Consider the following 21,963-nt stretch of genomic DNA (forward strand, 5'->3'; position numbering starts at 1 on the left):
AATGACAATCTCCTTATTCCCTCAACATTTTAGCCCCTGGATCTATGTCATTTTCCCTTCAAATTGTTCTGTCTTGGTAATATTAATTTTTCTGCAGATAATGTCTCCAGTACTTTGGTCTCTTACGTCCTTAACCTCTTTTCCTCCAGTGATCTTTCTCTATTATGTTAACCACCCTTCTACATTAATTATTATATTCTAGACCTCACCATTCCAAATATATGCACTTCCCTCATAATATTTAATTCCAAGAATTCCACTCTCCAGCTAACACTTCTGATTTTTTTATTGTACATCATTGAAAACCCACAGCTGTAGTATTTGTTCTTTTTTACTCCACTGGAACCTACAGTCCACTGATCCTTCTACCATTTCATTCTTCATGTTCTTAATTCACTCCTTATTTGATAGATTCCACAGTTGTTCATGGCAGTATGGAATTATTATTATATGGATCCAGACTACCTGGAATTAAAGGACTTAAATCCTGCCTTCACCATTCACTATCTATAACTTTCAACAATTTACTTAGTCATTCTGCCTCAGTTTACTCATCTATAAAATGGCAATACTAATAGTTAAACATGCCACATAAGGCTATGGTGAAGAATAAATAATTTATGTAATGTGTTTTGAACAGTTCCCTCCTGGTACAAAGTTTGCACTATAAATTTAGCTTTTGTTATCATTATCATCATTAACATTATTACCATTGGCAACATCAAAATGCCCTAATTTACACTCTTAAATCCTTTGTCCATCTCTCCCTTCACTTTTCTTGTCTGGCAAAACCTAAATCCTATTCAAATCCAACTGTACTCTGTACATGAACATAGAAAGTAGAGGGAAAAATTGCAAAGCAAACAGGCTGTCTGGTTTCACTTTAAATTAATAATTGTGAACTTCAGATTGTCCCTTACTGCTCCCCAGAAATCCAATTACATGTCCAAGATTCATTCTGTCTCTGTTTCACATGTCTCCTTTCTCACCAACCTTAAATGCTTCTCCTCATTCTTACATTGTACTTCACTGAGGAAGTGTGAACTGTCAGAAAAGAACTTCCAAAAACTCACAGCCATGTTTCCCAGCCTCTTGGAGTCTGTCCACCCTTTGGCTTCCCTCCTTTCACTCTGAATGGACTCTCCGTGACCCTACCTTGACCAGTCCCCCCATTTGTGCACTGCATCTCCTCTCCTCCTGGATGTTTGCATTTGGATGGATGTCTAATAGACACCTCAGAGTTAACACATCCAAAACCACACTGCTAAATTTTCCAGCAGATTATCTCATCTCAGGAAATGGCAGCTCCAGCCTCACAGTTCCTCAGGACAAAGCACTTGGCTTCTCTCTTCCTCTCACACCCCACATCCTTTTTGTGAGGCTCTGAAGAGCACCTGATGTACCCAAAAGTTATTTTATCCAATCTTTAGTTTTATAATTTGGAAAAGTAGATGAAACAAATAGTATCATCTATCAAAATTTGGGGAGAGAATTCAACCAATAATGCCTGGAAAGTGCTGGCCGCTGTGTCTGGTGTATAGTAAATATTCAATAAATGTTTGTAGCTATTTTTACTATTATTCATACTACTCCTTTTTCTGTTTCTCCTCCTCCAGACTATGCTAATGTAGGTAAATATACAAACACATGCAGCTGAATATAAAATGCTATGGGCTTAAACATCATTAGACGTGTATTAATACAAAATATACTATTTGCCCCAGTTTTGTAGAAAAGTAATTCCTTTTGGACTGCTTATATGAATTTAGTTTGAGATACCCAAAGAATCTCATCATTTAGTAATGATGTTGTATAATGTAAAAATTCAACTGGAGCCAGACTTCCTGAGCTTGTATTTTGCCTCTAGTATGACTTTGGTCACTTACTTGAACTCTATGCCTCAGTTTTCTCATCTGTAGTATGGGGATTATAATAGTACCTCCTCATAGGATTGTTCCACTGTTTTTCATATTTGTGCAGTTTTAGTGTGGTTACTGAGATATTATAAGTGCTTTATAAGTGTTCACCACTTTTGTTTCTATTTTATTTTTGTTTCTAAGAAGGGGTCTTCTTCATAAGCTTCCAAGGCATGAATTCAAAGGATTGTATTCTAGCTCATTTCTCTTGCAGGTATTATGGTCTATGTATATGAGTATAGTTTTTTACAACTTCAGAAATGTAAAGTACAGTGTGATTTTGCCCCAGATGCTTTGCCGTTTTTTTTGTTTTTTTGCGGTACGCAGGCCTCTCACTGTCGTGGCCTCTCCTGCTGTGGAGCACAGGCTCCGGACGCGCAGGCTCAGCGGCCATGGCTCAGGGGCCTAGCCGCTCCGCGGCGTGTGGGATTTTCCCGGACCGGGGCACGAACCCGTGTCCCCTGCAGCGGCAGGCGGACTCTCAACCACTGCGCCACCAGGGAAGCCCCGTTTTTTTTTGTTTTTGTTTTTGTTTTTTTGACATACATGTTTCTGAAACAAAAATGGATGACTTTGGCTGCATTTAAATTATAGGGAGTATAATCAATACCAAATATCTGTCAATTTCATGCATTCCACAGAGAGCTATTAAACACTAGTATATATATTGTGCACAAAGTTTTGTAGTGGGGTACAATGGTGATTAAACTGAAAAAGCTTTTGCCCTCTTTGAACTTATGGTATGAAACAAGGAAAAGATATTTTTCACATAAATAAGTATAAGCCTATTTCTTTTCTTTTTGCTAGTTGTGTTGGATTAAGGATCTGGCCAACTTTGTAGCATCACATGGTGCCAATTTTTAGGCAGCACTGCAACAACACGGGTTCTTTGGATCTGGTGTGCTAGTTTGCTCAGGTTTTGCCCACGCAATTCCTTACATAACTGGAAAAATTGAATTTGGTCTCCCTTCCACTGAAGTAGACAGTGCTGCTCAGTGTAAACAAATTTGGAAAAGAGAAACTTCTTCATGGGTGCCGCTTGTCCCAGTCAAGTATTTTAGATCTTACACAGGCAAGTTCCAGGTAGAACTACAGATCATGCCTCAGAGCCTGAGGCTGGGAAGCTGTCAGTTGCCTGGAATCAGCAGGTATAGGCAGTCAAAATACTGAAGAAGAGAATAACATTCAGCGTCTGGCTCTTTACCAGGAACCAGTGATTCATTTTATTACCTAACATTTAGACCCTTAAATATGCTTCCCAAGTGGTTGCTCAAAAAAACCGAGAAAACAAACACTAAAGGATTTGAAGGACATTTTGCTGATACAGTAACCAGAGGAAAATAAACTTACGTTCTAATAAGATTTTTTTTTTATTAATTAATTTATTAGTTATATTTGGTTGCATTGGGTCTTCGTTACTGTGCGCGGGCTTTCTCTAGTTGTGGTGAGCGGGGGCTACTCTTTGTTGTTGTTGCGGTGCGTAGGCTTCTCATTGCGGTGACTTGTTGCGGAGTACGGGCTCTAGGCCGTGCGGGCTTCAGTAGTTGCAGCATGTGGGCTCAGTAATTGTGGCTCTCATGCTCTAGAGCGCAGGCTCAGTAGTTGTGGCGCACAGGCTTAGTAGCTCCATGGCATGTGGGATCTTCCCAGACCAGGGCTCGAACCCATGTCCCCTGCATTGGCAGGCAGGTTCTTAACCACTGTGCCACCAGGGAAGCCCCTCTAATAAGATTTTATAACAAAGTAAGTGTAGGTCAGTTTATCTATTCTTGGTAACTATAACACTGTGAAAGGAAAATACATAATTTAAATTTTATGTTCAGAGCATGTAATAAATCTCTTATTTTGAATATAAGAGCTACACGATTAGTACTAATTTAAGAGCAAATGCCTATTCTCATTAAATAGATGCTGTACAAATACCTTAAAATATCAGTTAGAAGACAGTAACATTATCCTACTGCATGATATCCCATAAGGCTTGTTCTGACCATGATGGAGAATGTGCATAGAAGGACTTTAGAATGCTTAATGAATCCTACTCCTGTCTTCTTTGGGGCAAGTCACTTCTTTGTTTAATGTTCAGAGGCCCAAGTTTACAACTCCTGAGTAAAATTTAACATCGTTCACATTGGAAAACTTAGATTCTAATTCTGCCATAAATTTAAGTGATATACTTTTAGAGATTGTGGATTACCTTTTTATTTTTGAGAAAATAACTAAGCATTATTTGGCAGCTAAGGGTCCCGAAATTGGATACTAGTGGTTTTGTAGTTCCCATTCACAGGAAGGCCACATTTAGCACCCAGAAGAGTTTTCTTTCATAGTGTCACGATTCCCACCCATATATTCTACTTCATTAATCAAAGAATTCAGTAGTGTTTAGTTCATTTTGAGCCCTGCATAGACTGAATATGCATAAGAGGTTGACCTTGGATTTGTCAGGGTATGAGTGAACCCACTGGTGACCTCTCATGACATTTTTAGGTAAAGCATCTCAAATAGTCATACTCTGTTAAATACTAAAATATGCATTTTCATATGGGTTTCCTTTCCTTTTTGTTCTTAACTATTATTTGCAGGTAAAACTATATACTGTTGTTGATACTTTTTCTTTGAAAAATAAGAAATGGTTTATTTTTAACACATTTTGATAAATGTAAATAGAAATCTCAAATTTAATCATAGCTTGTTCAGCAAGATTTGCTAGGTGAGAGCCCCTTATTTTTACTTAAACCCTTACATATTGATTGATACTATGACAGTTTTAACAATTCATGTTTTAGCCCACCATCTTCTCGTAGGAATTTGATGAAGGATTTTTAAATGACTTTTTCCATTCATAAGCTTATTCCCCTTTGTATAACCTTCACTTATAGTGCATATACTTTTCAAAAACTTTGGTCCTCTGTTTGTAGAGTGTGAGATATCTATTATTAATGAAATATTGGTGGATTTTTTTTTCTGAATTGTCTTGAGAGAATAATGTTCTCTTACTCAGAAGAAAGTCCTTCAGAATGAGGTATTCTAACAAAAAAATCATTATATCCACATATGTTCATAAGATACACTATTAAATTTAGTAGTCCCATCACATGTAAGCTTCAGATATTGTTGCTTTAATGCATTCTCTCACTACTTTGATAAAAGCCTTAAGATGTTGCCACTAGTTCTTTGATGATTTCCTCTGATGTTACAGTACCTTTCTTTTTTTTCTCCAAAAAATCTGTTTTGCATAAACATGAGAAGTCAAGGCAGTTTGAGTTAACCAGTAAAAAGATTCAAGTTTTTGCAACAAAAGTACATATATTTGTAATCACATATTATAGCCCTCTCTCTCAATGTAAGGGAAGTTTATTTTCTATTTCTGGAAAATTTGAGCCTTTAGGTTTAAGAGAAGCCAAATATGTTATTCAGCTTTATAATTTTGAGCTTTATTCAGTTATTTCCATGTTGAATTCATGAGATTTATTAATGGAATTTAGAAGGAGAAGAGGCATATTGACCTAGATATTGACTTATTCATTTTTCCCCATCATCCCTGCCTGACTCCTGAATGAGTCCTGCATTCTGTTGGATTCAGGCATGGATAATTTTCTTTTTAATGTTTAGTTCTAGCTTCCAAATCTTTTTGCGGCAATTTCATTTAATAAAAAGCCATTCTGGATTACTTATTACATCCATAATTAGGTTTAATATTCCTATAAGGATGAAATATTAACAAATTAATAACAAACTTAAGTTTGTCCATTTTAACTACAAAGTTCTGCTTTCAACTAGACTATAGTTAATAATATGGTGTTACATACTTGAAATTTGCTGAGAGTAGAAAAGTGTTCTCAGCATTTAAAAAAAGAGTTAACTAAGTGAGGTGATGGATATGTTAATTATTTTCATCATGGTGATCATTCCACAATGTATATGTATATCATACTTCTTTTAAAGCCAAGCATGTTCTTCTGTGACTCTATTCTAGAAAAGAATGCCATTCTACCAACTATCAGTGGTACCTGTGGGTTTGCATTCATCTCGTTGTGCTAAAATGTCATTTTTCACTTTGCTACTTATATTCTGTGACTTGATAGTACAGACATCTAAAATCTAACTATTGCATCTGATACTTTTACCTGCATTTCCTTTTCTTTAAAATGAAGCTTACTAGGCACCACTTTCACTATTGTTTTTCCCATGTCACAGTTGTTTTTCTCTAATAACTGATCTGTAGCTTTATATCAGCTTGCCAGCAGAAGGTGAACAGTTGTAGGTCTATATATGGTGTGAGAGATGCATCTTTTGCCCCTTGTTTCAGGAACTGGCTGATTGTGAAGCTTTGCCATATTATTTTTGTGCATGTGTGTGTGTGTGTTTTCCTTGTTTCAGACCTGTCATCCAACACAGGGAGCATAGAACCTCTGAAATCCCTGGGTTTTTCAAAACTCAGCTCTGCCTGCTTTGAGTTGAAACCAGAAAATGAAGTATAGTTTTCTATATGATTAGCAAGATCCATACACATGAGAAAAGAATAACTTCTGAGCACACTATTACTTGTTATAGATTTTCAGATATACCAGCTCTGGTCACTGCCACTTACCAGCTCTCTTTTTCTCTTATTTAACATAGGAAGTTTTCAACGGGTTGAATTTTCCAATATTCTAACTTTATAATTTCTGAAGTATGTTACCTTTTTAAAAACTTTTAAATTACTGCATTTCATATTCAAGTGAAAGCACCTAGCACAGCTCCTGGCACATGACACACATGCCCCAAGTTACTTGAATCTAGAACTGATATCTGAATAGAGTTGTGCTTATATTTTGTAATACTTGGCCGACCTTCTCTAGCAGTTTAGTTGGATATGTATATATATATATATATATATATATATATATATATTCTACTTTTCCCTCATTAGTTGATAGCAAAATGAAAGGAAGCATTACCATATGGGAAATGCAATAAATACAAATGTTATATTGAAAGATAAGGCAATTCACATAGCTTACACCCAGTGTAATTAGTATGCTTACATGCTAGTCTAGATACACCCAGTTATTTATGTTTCAAGAAATATTTCAGTATATTTGACAGATCCTTCTCATTTCAGTGTCACAACAGGAGATAGATACTCAAGTTATGATATTCAAGTTACATTAACTAAGTATCCTGGGAAATTAAGTCTTACCGTTCCCTTGAGGGAAACCTCTACCTAAAAGAATGTGTTTCATTTTAAATTTCCTAAGCCATGGCAGTGTATTTAATTTATCCTAACATTTGAACTCTGACAAAATGAAAGTGAATAATCCAATGTTAATTCTTTAATATCTGGCATAAGAATCACAGTTCCTACAAATGCAAGAACCATTCATGGATTCTGGCGAATCTGGGTTAACCCGTATCAGATAAGGCCCAAATGCCAAAGGTGGGGATGGGAATGTGTTTTAGAAAGTGTAGGATGGTTTTCATTGGCCATGATGTTAGTGGCTCTGTGTCGTGAATATGTGGCTGAACGTTTGTGCTTGCCAGATTTGATGTCGTTAACCCAGGAACTCAAAGCTGACCATCACAACACTGTGCAATTTAAGCATTACAATAGATTCCTAATATGGGGAAAGAAAATAAATAAAAATGGAGTACTTAAAATGCAATTGTAAAACAAAAATAATATTAAAATATCAGGTCTTTCTATTTGTAATTTCTATTTTATGTGCCCTGTAAAAATGGAAATGAAAAGATATTTCCAAATCTAATTTGTGAATTTAGTTTGGCCTCCCTCTTCTGAGCCCAAATGAGGTGAAAAATCTTATTAATAGAAAATATTAATGCTCTTTCTCTCTTTCTCTCTCTGTATGTACATGTCTTCCTCAACTGACGATGGGATTACGTCCCAATAAACCCATTGTAGAAAATATTGTAAGTCGAAAATGTATTTAATACACCTAACTTACCAGACATCATGGCCTAGCCTAGCCTACCTTAAATGTGCTCAGAACACTTATATTAGCCTACAGTTAGGCAAGATCACCTAACTCAAAGCCTATTTTATAATAAAGTTTGAATATCTCATGTTATTTATTGAATACTGCACTGAAAGTGAAAAACAGAATGGTTGTGAGTGTATCTATTGTTTATCCTTGTGATCATGTGGCTGACGGCTCTGCAGCTCACTGATGCTGCCAGCATGGGGAGAGAGTGTCTTACCACATATGGCTAGCCTAGGAAAAGATCCAAATTCAAAATTTGATGCATGATTTCTGCTGAATTCGTATTGCTTTTGCACCATTGTAAAGTCGAAAATCATAAGTTGAACCATTGTAAGTTGGGGACTATCTGTATACATTTTTTTAAAAAATTAAGGAATAAGAACAAATTATGTTGGCTAATTACTAAAACATTATCAATTAAACAAAGACTATTCGTGCCAGTGCCATCATTTTCCTGGCATTTGTTGACACCTTTATTGAAGTCCTATGAGCCCCATTTTCATTTGTTGTATTCCCACATCATGATGCACCTACTGACCAAAGTAAATTTAAATACCACTAGCATTTCTTGTCACCAAGTGTATGAAGTATCCCCAGCAGAACATTTATACCTTGCTTTATTCTACTCTCTTTGTCTAGGTCACACCTAGACTTTGTAGATTATTGCATATTACTTCCTATCTTACTTGAGGAACAAGACAGTCTTACTCCCCTCTTCCCCCTTCTATTTCTTCTTATTTTACTTTGTCAGAGTGTAGTTTTATCGTAGTTAAAAATGTCAACCAAAAATTATAGATTAAAACAAGAGGTATACTTTTTTTTTTTTTTGCGGTATGCGGGCCTCTCACTGTTGTGGCCTCTCCCGTTGCGGAGCACAGGCTCCGGACGCGCAGGCTCAGCGACCATGGCTCACGGGCCCAGCCGCTCTGCGGCATGTGGGATCTTCCCGGACCGGGGCACGAACCCGTGTCCCCTGCATCGGCAGGCGGACTCTCAACCACTGTGTCACCAGGGAAGCCCCCAAGAAGTATACTTTGATGATTCTTTGGTGTGCATGGGCATTTTTTTAAACCTCTAAAGGAATTTTAAAAACCCTCAAAATGGAAATAGGAAACACATTTCTACACTTATCCTTTCTCTATCTCTGATCTTATTACCTTTCCAGATTGTATTCCTTTAAAAATTATTATACTGTTATAATTATTATAGTTTACTCAGGGAAACTTCATGTTTGCTTATAGCAAACTATGAATTTGTGAAGTGTCTCATATTTTTATACTTCTTTGAAGGATGGCAATTCCCTCCTTGCGGATTCCAGAAAGCATTTTGGCATAGATCTTAAGAACAAAAATAACAATACTGATAAGCACATATATACTCATACAGAGAGCTTTTCTTTTATTTTAGTTTTTATCTCCCCAAATCATGGTAATCAAAATTATCATCGTCATCTCTCTGTCAATCTACTCCCTCCCTTATTCCTGTACCTACTCTCTCTTCCTATTTGTATTTATAATGAGTTTCAGAATAAAGTTCATAACTTATTATTGCATGGACTGAATTTGTTTCTTAGGTGACAATACAGGAGAACTAAACTTTACTAAAGAGCGATTCCCTTGGGAAAAGTTGATAAGTTAAAGGCTATTAGGAGAGTTTATAGTCATTGATCCTAATAACAAATATCCCAGTTCTCTCAATATATGGAAGGATTATGCAGGTTAATTTCCTTTGAAGTAGACATGGTCATTGACAGCTCTGGCCAATGAATGACAAACAGAAGCTTTAAGAACCTGCATATGGTTCATTGCATCCTGTTTGCCTGCCTCAGTGGTGTTGAAAGCGTATATGGAGATGGAGCCTCCATTATCCTGGGTTCTTGAGTAACTGTGTGGAACACAGCCTCCCTTCCCCCACCCCCCGCAATCCACACTGGACTTATAGAGTATAAAATAACGTTTTGTTTTTAACACTATGTATTTTTTGAAGGTTTTTGTTACCACAGCATATCCTGTCCTCCCCTGTCTAGCAGAGAACAACTGTACAATTTTGGCAGACTGCAAAAGAATTATAATTTTCCCAATCTCTAGGGAGCTGCAGTGTTAATCATGGGAGATGCCTTCTCATTTGGAACTTCCTAATATTACAAAGGAAGAAGCTTTATACTTTTACTTATTTTACGGATAATAAATACATTGTCTCGTCTGAGTATAGGTTAGATGGTAGCCTCCATGGAATATTTCTGATTTCTGGAATTTTATATATAATTTTCCCTTCCCAATTTTAAATATATCTTCTGTCTTTACCTTAAGGATTTATTACCTTCCAAATGCAAATGCTTTGGGGAAGGAGAATATTTTAAGTCTTATTAGGCATTTATACCTTGGCGAATAAAGTACATAATGAATTAATTAGAGAGTTTCCTAAAAATAGTTTTAGATAGTGGCAAAGTGGGGAGATGATAAGGGATCATGGCACCTGTCTGGCAAAAGGGAAAAAGACATAGAGATTGCATGTTAAAGACAAATTTTGCCTACTTCATAATTTTTAGAAGAGCCGATTCTTTGTTTAATTCTCTGATGTATGCCGAGATTAAACATAAACTCTAGAGAATTCTTAAAGCCCTTGGCATCATAGAAGAATTAAATTATATTAATGCCTTAAAGGTTTGTAGAGACTTCGTGCTCTTCAAAACTGATTTGTTGGGGACAGAAAAACTTGCAAAAGTCATTTGATTCTCCATTTCTCACACAGCAATGTTAAGTCATGCACTTTTGCTGACACTGTGGATTGATGAGTTGATGTTTGTGAAGTTCATTGAAGTAGATGAGAGCATTTTAGAACTGAAAAAGTACTACTATTGCAATTGTATATTTATACTGATCTTACACGTGTTCCACAGCTCTCATGCCTAGTACGCTTCTTAAGGACACAATAACTTTGATGGAATAAAACCTAAATGCAGTTTTAAAAGATATATTGAAAGTTTGCAAATACTACACTTGCTAATGTGCTAGTGAAATAGTAGAAATCTAGATAAGTTTCAGTGTTAGTATTTTAGTGGGATGAACTCCTATATGTTTGATGGCCTGTAATTCTTAAATGATATTGGAATTTAAGATCAGATTTGATATTTAGTGTTTATTTTAAAGTGCTATTCAGGCAAAGTGTAGAGTAATCACATACAAACAGGGAACATTCACTTTCTAACTTACGCACTTCTGGTAATGAAATCAGACTTTTGAATAATCAATGTGAATTTTTTGCCAAATGACCTAATGGTAATATTAATCTCTCTGTAAAAGGATAATTTCTATCCCTGAGGGACATATAAACTCCAGTTCTATATACTCACATCTGATTTTGTTTGTTTTCTATGATAATATTGATTCTGGACTTTTTCTCCAAACTTCTTAGGAGAGTTGTATCTTTTCCTTGAATTTAGCTTTTTAAAAGAGAAGTTAGATTTCTTCAGTGTTTATCAGGTTGGAAGTTTTTAAAAAATTAATGATTATCTTAAACTAGGCTACTTGTTGGTAAGAAAAAGGCATACTTATGGGCATAATGACCCTCAACATCCAGGTATATATGTACAAAATCAATTGCCATTAAAAGGATTCTTTACCAATAATCTTTTATCTTTGAGACTTCTATGAAAGCAGTCTGAAGTTACAATGAATGCCTTGTTTTTCTTCTTTGAAGAGCTGGTATGCAATCTTCTTGTCTGCTTTCTACTTACTTGTAGGAATGTTTTTTGAGTCCATTTCCAAAAGTGCATTAGCTGCCATTTGGCAATCAGAAAATTTTTTTCTTCTATGGTCTGTTCATATGTTTTTAACTTAAACATTCTTTATCACAGACATTATCTATTACTGATTGTTACCTTAGTGCCCCCAAATATGTTTGACTTTAGAAACCAAGCAGCCTCTACTTTTGTGGCATTTCTCATTTCAATATCCCAGTCCTTCACAAAATCAGATGTAAGAAAACAGTCCATTTATTCCTTACATCATTTTTGTTTTGCTATTTCATATATTCATCTACTAAATTACTGTTTCTCCGCCTTTAACTAACTTAAACCATAGGTAATTTATCTTCCAAATTCTATTAGATTTTAATCTCCTTGAGGGTAAGGATCACAACAGCTTGTCTTTGTATCCTACTGCCTGATACATGGTAGACATTCAGTAGAAGCTGATTAATTAATAATAGATAAAATATTGGTTTTGATGGAGAAGCTACTGTGAAGAACATAAGGCTTAGTATTTAATATACATTGTCTATTGTGTGACAGGACTAATTATAAGTACTTGGAGCATATGCTGTCCATGTTCTGTCTATACTTCCATATACCACTTACCATCTCAGGCTTGTCTTCCAATTGCCTGCAATGGAAGTTTTGTCAGAAGGCTGCCCTCAGCAGAACAGATTCCACTTTGCCCAGCTGCAGCTTGGGCAGGATATGCTTGGGTGTTAATGTTCCCTTGGAGGCAGCCTGAAACCAGTGGCTGATGGATTTTAGGGGGGTCTAAATATCCCAGGTCCTTTGTTCCCTGCCTGGAATAAATCTAAGCATTTTACATAATTTCCAGTGTCATGAAACTAAGAATTACCAATACAAAGAAGAAAAAGTTATGGTCCAATCCAGCAATAAGTACATCTTTAGATAAGAAGACAATCAAACCTTTATAATACAGTGTAACGATTACCTACATGTTTTATGATTTAAAGCTAAGGAATAAAAACATTTCCCAAGATTTTTTTTAGTCATTAAAAAGTATTTTTCTTAGAGAGATTTTAATCTGTATGTGGTCAAATACGTTAGACTTTCTTGATATTTTTCTCTACTTTATGAATTACAAAATAGTCACATTTTGGCGGGTGATTTTGAAAATTTTATATTTGCATCTTTAAGATTTTGAAATTGAGTTTTTGGTATAGTAGAAGTATGGGTCTCTGTCTACTTCTCTCTTCCTCTCTCCCTCTCTCCCAACAAATTGCTAGCTATTTGCCCTTAAAGTATTTATTGAGAAATATATCTATTTCCTACTGATGTGAAATACAACCTTCAACATATACTAAATTTCTAAAAATGCATGTTTGAGTTTTCTGTCTACTGTATGCCATCAGTAAGCTGTTTTGATTAGTGTAGTTTTACAGTATGTCCAGTATCTCATTAGTCAAGTCCTTCTTCACTATTTTTTTAATTTCAAAATATTTTGGCTATGTTTTTCATTTATTCTTCTTAGTAAATAATAATAGAAACACCAATAGACTGTAACTAGAATTTTGATGGATATTATATTGAATTTACAAATTTATTTGGGATTAAAATATACTGACATTAATACTTATAGTAGAAAGATATGTAAAGTTCTGTTTGTTCACACACACAAGAGCATTTAATTCTTATCTTTCAAGAAAAGCCTACAGACAGGAGGTCAGACACAATTTAGACTTTGAAAAAGGGAGAGTCTTGTATCAGGACGTTCTAAGCAGAAGGAAGGAAGGATGTTTATGATGAAGCTTGAAATCCAGACTTAGATTTGGTTGTGAGGACTTTTATATGTTATTCTAGAGTAATGGGAATCAGTTTAGGCAGTAGGAATCTTCTGATGGTTACAAGTAAGGAGAATAAAATTATCAAACCTGTGATTTAGAAAAACAATGCTCTAATCACGTGGTTGTTTCCTCTGACAACCAGCCCTCATCCGGAAACTATTTTGGGGCCAAAGAAGTCACCTCTTCAACATAAACTCATGTACTAGTTGAAATGGGCTTACATGATTAACAAAAGATGCTCTTCTCACCCCTATTAAGAACCGTGAACCAGGAACCAAGGATGAAGACCAAATATTTATTTCTTATTATATCACAGTATCACACAAAGTAGTATACTATCCTTAAATGTTTTGGTGTACAAACTATTTTTAAAATCAAAACTATATTTTAATACAAATTACAAACATGTTTATTATATAAAATATAGAAGCTATAGGTAAACAAAACTTTTAAAATATCTTAAGTGCTCCTCTAGACCATCATTAAGATATAAGCACTGTTAACACATTGGTGCCTTTTGCTTCAGGTTTGTGTGTCCACGTGTGCATTTCCAACTTTTCAAAAACCAAAATGTATGCCCTTATAATAATAGAGCTTCAAAACTTACCTTCTGAATCACACAAATGTGTTTTAAATTATAATTCTATCTGAAGTAGTCTCTAATATGAGTTAAAATTCCATATGTTTCTCTTTCTTAACAATGTTTCTTATTAATCTTGTTTTCTTTCTAAAATTAGCTTAAATCAATCACCTTTGCTCTAAATTAAGTACTTACTCCTTCCCATCACCTTAGGAGATTTAAATGTGTGATAACATCATAAGAAGATGTAAGGTGACTCAAAAATTAGTTATTGATAATGAGAGAACTTTTAAAATTTTTACTTAATAGTTTTGCAGTTCTTCAGAGGAGACACAAAGTGCTGAGACATTTTCACATAAACCTCACTCCTTGACAAACATCAATGTCAATTTAATTGCATGATTTTATATATTTTATTTATTTATTTATGGCTGTGTTGGGTCTTCATTTCTGTGCGAGGGCTTTCTCCAGTTGCGGCAAGTGGGGGCCACTCTTCATCGCGGTGTGCGGGGCCTCTCACTATCGCGGCCTCTCTTGTTGCGGAGCACAGGCTCCAGACACGCAGGCTCAGTAATTGTGGCTCACGGGCCTAGTTGCTTCGCGGCATATGGGATCTTCACAGACCAGGGCTCGAACCCGTGTCCCCTGCATTAGCAGGCAGATTCTCAACCACTGTGCCACCAGGGAAGCCCAATTGCATGATTTTATAAAACACAAAGAGAGGAATTTGAATGTAACCTTTGCATGAAACAAAGTTGTATCTTTAGGTTTTTACTTTCATGCAGGTAACTAATATATAAAATGAGACCTCTTTAGATGTTTCATTTATAAAGGTAGTGAGTGAGTAACCAGTACTCATGTCCCTTAAAAATATGTCACACTGGGATATGAAAAATAATAATAAAAATTAGAAATCTTGTAAGTTGAAATATATATCTTCCGACTACATAGGAAAATAAAATATTCCTGGACAAGATGAAAATTATCCTGGAATTTGAGAGCAAAATCATATGTAAGGAAAATGTGATTATATGAAATATGGGAAATTTAATGGCCTAAAGCAAAAACTCAAAATCTGTTAACACTCTTAACAAAACTGCAATTCTTAAAAACTGAAAGTTGGTGCAGGTCAGCTTTTTGAAGAAACGTTAAGTGTGAGACTTGACACGTCGCAATAAATGTGGGACCTTAGTCCATTTTGATAACAACCATTTACTGCTTGTGTTTATTCTGGGAAGAAATGTTGATTATGGGGCAATAATGGGATCAACTAGAGCTTTTACTGTGGTCACATTACTGTGGAGTACTTTTGTTGGAGTGCTATTTCTCAAATTGGTAGCATATTTCACATAAAGAAAGGAAGTCCCCGTACATGAAACTGCTGTGTCATTTCTTCTTCCTTAACTGAAATTCCAACCAAGGTTCAGGAAATGCCCTAATGAGCCACTTCTCTTTTCTCTTTCCTCAACTAAGTGGATTCCAACCAGTCCAAACTATTCATTATTCATGATCAGGACGTTTACTTTGGTTGTCTCCTGTGGCATGGTGCTTATGTTATGGGAAGAGGGATTATAATTTGGTGCTGTTTGTAAAGGTGATAACACTGATAGAATCCAGTCATTGCTGGTAGGTAACTAAACTGGCAAGTTAATTTTCTGTACTTTAAACTGTGAAAGACAAGTCTAATCAATACCTATTTTACTTTGATATGTGTGACTTGCTGATAATTATAGTTTCATCTTGCATGATCACTGGATATCAGGATATTAGAGTAGTTGAGCTATGATTTGCTGTAATTTGGGTAAAATATATCTAAAACTCAATCTATTAATGTCTTATTTTAATCAAGATATAGAAAGCACTGTTTTATTTCATGATAACCAAAGGAATTTCTTCTTCCAGTTTAATATTCCTGGATATTTACTAAATTGGAACATGATTTAACATTTTATTGCATCTTTTATGTTATTTTATGAGTAAATGTTAATTTCTACTTTTAGCAATATATATTTTATTGGCTATTAAAGGTAAGAAAATATGCATACTATTCATAGCAGAAATAACACCAGATAGTATTTTAGCATATATTATTTTTCCAGCATTAAAAGTTATTCTGTTTTTTATGGAGATTTGAATCTGAAAAATTTGTGTAGGAGATGTCAAAATCCCAAAGCAATAACTTTTTATTATAATAGTTTTCAATTAGTTTATTAGTAATAGTTTTCAACTGTAATAATTAGCAGAGTTGTAGTAGGGACTGGAAGATTATATATATATTTGTTTATATATATATGTACATAAAAATATATTTTATATATATTTGTTTATATGAATTATAATCCCATGCTTTCGGTATCATCTTAAAATGTTTCATTGGGAATACACATTTTGAGAAGAAAATAAACCTGAGGTAATCTTTAATTCATTTTGGGTAGCTTTTTAGTAACTTATTTACTAGAAACTTCATTTAAAGTTAAGAGAATTTAAAATAACTTTCACAGTTCTTCCCTGTTCAGAGACTGTGTCAACAAAGCAAAGTGAAACAGAATATAGAGTTCATTATCAAGATTATTCAGACAATTCTGCTTCACTTCTATTTTAGATGAATCTGAGTGTAGCTTTACACTTTCAAGTAACTTTGGAATTAATACTAAATCTTTTACTGTTTTTGGTGGAAGTTACCTTAAATAGGCCAAACTTTGTAATCTCCATTTTGAGAATGAAAACTTTTTTTAGCTATAAAACAAATGGAATAGAGATAATTTTCATGTTGTCTATTTCTTTGGTTTGATTATCATTACTTTTTTAAAAATTTCTATTTCATTACAAAGCAGTAGAATAGTTCAATGTATGAGTAATTTTATTGAACTGGAAGTTGGAGCTGATGTCAAAAATGAAACAAACTGAAAAAAGTTCCTTAAAAATCAGCTTAATTTTAATGACTGTGACACAAGTGTTTATTATAAGTTTTAGATAGCCAAAATAATTATGAGGTATTTAAATCTGATGGAAATGTCTAGCATTAGTGACATTTTCAGAAATTCTGGTAACTAACACAGTGAAAATGGAAAATAATTTTGAAAACAGTGGTTTGAATAGTTAGAAAGGAGAAACTGAAAGAAATAAAATATTCTTACATGATAGTTTCAAATAAACTAGTGAAATATGATTCAAAGGAATAATGATGGATACTGATAAAGTAATAAATATACAAGTGGATGTATAATCATCAATTCTTTATTAATCAATTATAAATAGAAGTCAATTTTATTTTTGTACAAATCATTGTATAAAATGAAATTCACTAGACATACCAGATTCTTCATGGAGGAAAATTTAATTAACTCTTTATAGTAAAAAATATTGGATTAAGCAATGGAGTGATAGCAGATCCAGAGAAGCGATGTTTACAAATAGCAGATTGCAAATTTTATACTATTTGGCAAAAAAACCCAAAACAAATGTATAGTGCAAAATGTAGTTCTTGCTCAGGTTTTACTGATTATATTTACTAAGATTAGGAAGAAGAGTCAGTGAGGCATAGAGCAGAGGATGTATGAGGAAAACAGTAAGAATCACAAGTGTTTTCAAAAACATAACCTATGAGGGGAGAGCTTAACAGTAGTCTTATAGAAAAATGAGTAACAATAAATTAACATACAAAAATATCCCTTATTTTCTAGAGTTGTGAATTGCCAGCCTGTTCAGGAATCTGTAGGTCAGGGTATAGGTGTTTGGAGATACACCAGAATTGGTCAGACATTATTTTGCTTGTGAGAACTTAGTTGATGATAATTTTGTGATTCCATTAAATTGTAGCTATTGGAGCATGGATGTCTTGGCCAATTACTCATCAGCAAAAAAGAATGATATGAGAATGAATTACAGGTAGTTTATGTTAAACATTAGGAAAATTGGGGAATCTGTATTATTGAAAAGTGAGATAGTAAGATAGGTTGTGGAATTTCCTTAGGTGACAATTTTAAGAACAGATTGGTTAAGGACAGAAAACCCTAGGTTCTAATGTTGTAATTGTTCTCAGAATACAGCAGGAGGTTGAGCCTAATGATCTTAAAGCCCATGCGGTTGCTGTTTTTCTTTTTATCACTTCACATTTGAAAGAACATGTGAAATTCAAAAATAGAACTAAAAAAGGCAATTGAAAGGAATGAGTCTAGGAAAGAGATTGAGGTTTAATACGAATTCCCATATCCCCTTACGTTTATTCCCAAGAGTTACCATGGAAGAGTGTTTCCAAATCATTTCTTGCCTTTCCTGAAACACTCCTCCTCAGCCTGTGTACTGGAACAGATTGTGATTCACTTTCTAGCTTCTTCCACTGGGCCAGAGAATCCTTCTATCCCTCCCTTTGTTCCTTTCTTTATTCCTTGTTTTGTGAACATGTTTCCAATACAAAAGTTCTATGCACATGAACAATTAAGTTCTGAAAGATATTTAGCTTCCTTGTGTGGTTTTCCATCCAGAAAAGCATTTGAGCCAGGGTTATGTGTTCAGTCAGACATTTCACTGTATCCCTTTTTTTCTCCATTGGTGAAAACTCATTCTATTAGACATCTTTCCACACTCCCCAAAAATCTAGACCAGTACCTATTTGCCTTGAAAATCTCTCTATAGACAGGTAATGCTGTCAGCTAGTGTCTGCAGGGAATTCCTCAGCAGCTAGGATGTTTACATTCTCTGCTCCCTTTGATCCTGTGCAAATTCAAATAGATTTGAACTTACTGAACTATTGAGGTCTGTAACAGAAGTTTTGTCAGTAGCATTTTTACCATCAGACTCTAAGGTTTGGTAAACTTTTAGGCTTCTCTTTAATTAGTCTTAGGCTAAGAGGCATCTCTCAAATGTTTCTCTCCATTTAATCAATCACTTTTCCTCTTCTATAGCTTATGATTGTCCTACACATATGTAAGGCACTTTTCACATGATGGATGATTTGCTCTTTCCATCAGAGCAGAGATGTGAAAAGCATGGCACATTCAGGGGTCTTTGATTATAGCTTGGAACCATTGTGGGGAATAACATAAAGAAGAGCTGGAGAGTTAAGGTGGGGGCAGACCATAAGAACTATGCTTTTAAGGGTTGTACAGTTTTAACAAGAGTAGCTTGTTCTGATTGTGTTTTAGCAGGATATCTCTGGCCATTTGGAACACAGATTGGTGGGATGAAAGACCAGAGTCATAAGTTTTAGATTTTGTTTGTAGAGTGCTCCTGTATCTGCTTTAAGACAGCAAAGACAATTATATGTCTCTGGATAATACTTTGCAAAGTGGTTGTACCTCTGGCAACAACAGAAGGCAAGTTCTTTATTAAAAATATTGTAGAACCTACTTCATAAGAAAATCAAAGGTGGTGGACTGTGTCATTTTCCACTGTAAAAATAACCACTTAAACTGAACATGGATTAGCTCCCAAACCAGTGGGCCAAGGAAATATTTGCAAGTGATTCAGTGATTTCTTTGTGGTTGCTTTGTTTAGTGCTGATAGAACACACTGTAAAATAGGAAGTCAGAAGTTCAGCATTTTTAGCTTGCTACTAACTTGCCATGTGACTTTAAATAAGGCTGTGTGTGTATATGTGCGAGTGTTAGCTGAATATTTTATATTGAATTAGTACCTAGCGTGGAGAGTGAATGAACAGCTGGGGCTGGGCCTGAGTGTGAAGGAAGAGGGGTCTGGTTGTGTTAAAGTCTCCTGTGCTTGAAGAGTAGTTCTGAATTTGCTCCTAGGATATCAAATTTAGATTGGTCATGGGAGCTCTAAGATTGGAAATAAAGGTCACAACCCAAAGGGAGGACTTCTCTGCTTCTCCCTATGGGATCCCTGATCTCACATTTCTGACAGATTTCTAGAGCACAGAACATAACCAGGGGCTACTGTCTCATATATTCTCTCCTATGAAAATAGCCTTGGAGGACTCTGCCTTAGGACAGAGCTCTCAGAGCAAAATGAAGTAGAGAATGAAGCAACTCTGCATAATTTGCCTTTTCTTCATGGGTCACATCTACTTTTCCATATTTTCTAAAACTGCATTGCCAGTTCATTTTCATTTCTATTTGTTTCAATAGGAAATACTGGTGTACTAAGTAGTATCTGAATTCATTTAGATTCAGCCCCACTGAACACACCAAGTGAAATATGTAACACAACCAGTTGCTTAAGATGTATTTGTCAAAGACAAAACAAGCAGCAACAATGACAAAATAGCAAGCAAAAATATCCTATAATATGTTAGGAGAAGGAAAGAATTTATAAAATAAATGCATAAGCTGAAATATTAAGTCCTCTATTGAGGGATAAAAGAGAGACAGTGAATGTTAATTACTTCTGCTTGATAGCAGTAATCTTAGAAGGAGTTTTAACCAGTATCAAAATCAGATATTGTACATGAAATAGTCTTTTCTCTTCCACAGTTGATAATAGTTAACATCCATTGGGCTCTCAGCATGTACTAAAGACTTTATCACCTCATTTGAGCCTGACATGCCCTTGAGGCAAGTCCGCTCTTGCCATTGTTGAGAAAAGTGAGGCTTTTGAAGGATAGGTAACTTTTCCAAGGTGACCAGTGGGTAAGTGATGGAGCAGCGACCTAGATCTAGGTCTGTAAGGGTCTTAGACCTAAGTAAACTCTGTAGTCTTTTCTGGGGAACTTTTAAACTTAAACTGTATCTTTGTTGTTCTACTTTATTCATTTTGAACAAATGTTCTACTTTATCCCATCTTTATAGCAGAGAAGGGGAAACAGTTCAAGGGAGAAGGGTTGGGGGAAATCAGAAATCACAGCTCTGCTAAAAGTGGTTCCTAGGCTTATACATGGATAACGAGGTCTTTGACTACATTAAATTTGCGAAAATGGCAGTTGCAGAGGTAACAAGGGACCAGAATAGATGGCTCTATTTCATAAAAGAAAGGGGCAAAGTGAAGAGACTCATTAATGTTGAAGCAGTAGATGGATAACCAGTGACAAATATCAAGCAGATTTGCTTCAGTTTGGTCAGAGAAAGGTCATTGATTATTTTTGGTTAAACTGGTTCACAGAGGCCAGGTCTCCACTAAAAAAGGGAATTAATTGCTTCCATTTCCCACTAATTGCCTCAACATTTCCCTATGCTTTGTCATTGGAGATTTGGTCAGAGAGGCAAAAAGTCAAAAGTCAGAGTTTGATGGAATCTACATAAAAAGGGAATCTGAGGAGACCAAATTATGGCATTTGGTGTAATAATGATAATGATATTTAGCATTTTTCCCTGGGAGTGCTGTGGATTTTTAGAGACCTTTTCAATCTTTAATCAGACCATAGGGCACATTTAAGAGAGTTCACTGCTTTTATTTCCATCTAGAGGATAAGGCATCACAGAGAGATGAACTGACCTAGGGCAAATCTCCTGAGATGTTAAACCTCTATGTTGGATTACACCCTCTATGTTGAGTTTTAGCTGGAAGGCTGGGCACTTCCCAGAGGTATCATTCATTCATACTCCTTCAGAGTCTAGACTTTTGGTACATTACTCTCTGAGATTACTACTCTCTGAAAAATCACCCAAGAAATTGGCATGAAATAGTTTTGATGTCACAAGAATTACTTAGTTTTCAGGCTATTAATTGATTCTTGAGCCATCTTCAATTAATGAGATATTCTACCTGTATTTTCTTAATTAACCAGTCTTTAAAATCCTTTATAGCTCTAAATCCTTTGGAATCTGTGAGTTTTGTCGTCCAGAAATTTTGTACTTTTTTGGAACCCAAAGTGGCAGTGTAGAGAGTAGGAAGAACATGGGCTCTGGATATGCCAGGTCAGTGTTCAATCTTCCTGGTTCCTCTGATTTACTTGTAATACCTTTGGAGGCCCAATAGACAAATGTTGCTCTTTAGGAAGTCCCAAACCTGCAATATCAGCTACTCTTCTTTG

The 21,963-nt window shown here is 35.2% G+C and overlaps 1 protein-coding gene across 1 annotated transcript in view; it reads left to right on the forward strand.

Annotated features, from left to right (window-relative positions):
• Positions 1-15,553: 15,553 nt before the first annotated feature.
• TFEC (transcription factor EC) overlaps positions 15,554-21,963 on the forward strand; it is a gene marked incomplete at its 5' end in the record, with an annotated part of 76,506 nt that continues 70,096 nt past the window's right edge. Inside the window, one exon of the mRNA XM_082661575.1 lies at positions 15,554-15,662. The remainder of the gene's footprint in view (positions 15,663-21,963) is intronic.

Source organism: Grampus griseus (assembly GCF_964374135.1).
Source record: "Grampus griseus genome assembly, chromosome: 9".
In the NCBI taxonomy this organism is placed as follows: Eukaryota; Metazoa; Chordata; class Mammalia; order Artiodactyla; family Delphinidae; genus Grampus; species Grampus griseus.